The sequence below is a fragment of the Choloepus didactylus genome, chromosome 5 (genome assembly GCF_015220235.1).
Source record: "Choloepus didactylus isolate mChoDid1 chromosome 5, mChoDid1.pri, whole genome shotgun sequence".
NCBI lineage: Eukaryota > Metazoa > Chordata > Mammalia > Pilosa > Megalonychidae > Choloepus > Choloepus didactylus.
The window spans coordinates 39092658-39095903 of NC_051311.1; the positions used below are offsets into that span (position 1 = coordinate 39092658).

Here is a 3246-nt window from a genome sequence, read left to right on the forward strand (position 1 = left end):
TTCTTTTCTTTTTGATGTTTGTGTTTTATAACTTGTTAATCATTTAAACATTTTACATACTGTATTCTTACATTCTGTAAGGCACATTATAGAGATTTGAAGATGCTGTACTTTCTTCATTGGATGTATATTTCCTATTTAATGAAAACAATTAAATAAATGAACTCCTCAAGAAGATTTAAAAATAGAACAAGCTTCATTGCTACTTTGATCATCCTTGCAAATCACAATGAATTTCAGCTCGCTTGACGTAATTCCCATAGTTCTTTCCCTTCATATGCTATGCCCCTTTGAGTCATTGTCCTTTCTCTGTGTCCTTGGGGTGTAACTGCTAGGGGAAGAGATGCCCAGTCAGTGTTCAGGGAGACTGGGGTCCTGAGCTTTGGGTGGTCAAATAGCCAGTCCTTTTGCCTGGTCCCAGCTTTTCCAGGTGTGCAGAGCTAATGGTTTGCGGCCAGGATGGGGCTGTGACCTCTCTGGTAAAGTGTTTTCCTTGAGGAAAACAGCCACACTCCCAGAGGGACCCTTTTAAAGCAAAGGACTAGGTCATGAGAAGAAAGAAAAGAGCAGAGAGTAAGAAATGCACATCAAAGTGGGAGAAATCCTGATGTATATCATTGTGCAGATCGTGAGAATGAGGTAGAGTAAGAGTATAGGGAGAGGGCTAGAGAAGGTAAAACTTGAGTAGGAGGGAAGGAAAGAGAGAAGGTTCCAGCTGTAAACAATGATTCTCCAAGGTGGTGTCTCACACATATACTGAGGAAGAAGAGGCTGCAAGGTTCTGGGTGGGGAAGATTTCAAGAAATCACGTGATTGGTCTATGGGGAAAGACAGGGTAAATTCAGAGCCATATAGAGGACTGTCTGGATGAGGTTAGTCAGTTCCCACTAGTTCATTAGGCGCAATTACAATGCAAATGGAATCCTTGGATGTGGCAACACAGGTGAAATGGTGTAAATTAGGAAAATCTAAATAGATAAGGGGATAGCCTTCATGGGAAGAGTATTTGCATATGAAGTAGTCCCAGGTTCAAGTCTGTGTGTCCTCTTTTGGCCCTTCCTTTTCTACTAACCAAGTGTTTGCAACCAGTCTATCCTGTACTCCAACAACCAAAAATCTCTCTGTTTCTCACTGCATAACTTTCCCATGGATTGGATTCTTTCTTCAGGTTACTTACACTGAGGGATTCAGCAAATGGAAGAGTAGGAGGGGGAAAAGATGAGAGAAAAAGGAGGCCCCAGAGAGTTTGTTTAGAGGAAAGAGGCCCTTAATCATAAACATGATTTCTAGTTGTGACTTGGTATTAATAAGGTATGTTTGTGTTTAGGCATGATTTTAATTAGTCATTATTTGCTGATATACCATGGAAGGGCACAGATTAAATCAATCGCTCCAAAACTGTGTCAGAATCATTCAGGGAGTTTGGTAGAAATACACAGTGCCCTAGGCCTTCTTCCAAGAGAGTCTGATTTAGGAGTTCTGAGATGGAACCTGGAAATTTTTACTTTTGCACAGCCCCTGCCCATCCCACCATAACCTCCAAAGTGTTGGGCAGCCAGTTTTTTTTTAATCCTGCTGTTCTAGGTGAGTCTAAAGGATGTTTTAGCTACAAACCTCAATGATTTTAATGCCAGTACCTTTAATAAGGAAGGAACTGAGGGAAGGAAGGATGCTGGTTATAAGGTGGCGATCCAAGTGTGTAGAGGTGGAGGAATAATGGGTGTGCATAGTAGGAAGGACATTAGTTTATAGGAGTGAATTATGGCAGAAGCCTAACAAATACACATCTCAAAAATACTGACAGCCACAATGTGGTTATTCAGGTTTAGAGTGCTTGACAGACACATGTTAGTAGATGGGGGTATAGCTCAGGGGTAGAGCATTTGACTGCAGATCAAGAGGTCCCTGGTTCAAATCCAGGTGCCCCCTACCTGTGTCTTTTACTCAGAACATTGTCTTCTGTGTTCCAGATTTCTTTCATCCCCTTGTGTTAGTTTACAGGGAAGGAAAGTCTTCACTAGAAAGTCTCCCTGGACACATGAAGCTCTAGATAAACATGGATTCATCAAGGTTAAGTCAGTTCTTCTCCAAGGGCCTGATGTAAATATTTATATTCTTTCTTTGCTCAGCATCTGAACCCTCTTAACTCTATTTTAGGAATCCACAACTATGTCTGTTCTGGTGGAAGAGAGGGCCCTGTCTCCTGCTAAGGACAACAAAAATGCCAGACATGGCCTTCCCCTGAATGTTGGAAGTTAGGGCATGGGCATGTGCCTTAAGCTTGGCCAAGTATATGCCCCCAAGTAAGTCTATGACATAAAGAAGTAGGGAGAGTTTGGAATTGATTCCAGGGGTGGCAGTGGGGCCACTGGCTGCAGCAGTGACTCCCTAACCAGAATAGGTGAGATCCTGGCACTGGGGTTCCCTTGTGTCACAGCCCATGAGGGCTTTTGCAGCCAAAGGAATAAAGAAAGCACCAGACATGTTCTGAGACATGAGCATTTATTTTGGGGCTTATCTGCAGGGTGGGAAGTCAGTCACATTGTCCTGAATTCAGGAGCTGCTCTGAATGGATTCAGGAGCTGCTCTGAATGGCATTGGGTTCAGAGCTCAATGTGATGATACTCCACACTTTGGTTGGGGGGGAGCTGAACAAGCTGGGTATAAGGGCTCAACATTCCAATGGGTATGAGAGCATAAGGTGGGAGCGGGGGTCTTGTGACATAGGGAAGGATCAATTGTAATCAACATGGAGGAGGGGAGGATTATAAGTTATCTTGTAGATAATAGTATCTCAGGAAGTTTCAGGGAGGAGGTAGTTTCAGGAGGGAGGTAAGCTGTCGATTACATTTAGCACCAGAAGCCTGATTTTACAAGGAGAGTAAGTCAAACCTTAACTGACCTAGGTCATGCTAGCTGCTGTATACAGTCTTCAAGGCACTTGAGGAAGGCCCTGGCCCAGGGCTCCCACAATCCACCCACACACAGCAATTTGTGTTGACCATAGGATAGACATTGCATCCATAATTCACAACAAAAATACAGTGAACAGCAGAGTACAAGTAAACCAGTAAATATGATAGTAATCCTATTAACAAGCTAAAGAGTTACACCATTTGGACAAAGGATCATCAGGTAAATGTTCAATATTTTGTGTATGATCTTGCATGGATTAAGAGGTTGTGTTACAATTCTGGGAAATGTCAGGTATTGTTCTAGTTTGCTAATGCAGCAAAACACCAGAAA

General features: G+C 42.7%; 1 non-coding gene across 1 annotated transcript; it reads left to right on the forward strand.

The window, feature by feature from the left end:
- Positions 1–1857: 1857 nt before the first annotated feature.
- On the forward strand, positions 1858–1929 carry TRNAC-GCA. Its single transcript has one exon. It is a non-coding gene; the product is annotated as a tRNA-Cys (tRNA).
- Positions 1930–3246: the final 1317 nt, after the last annotated feature.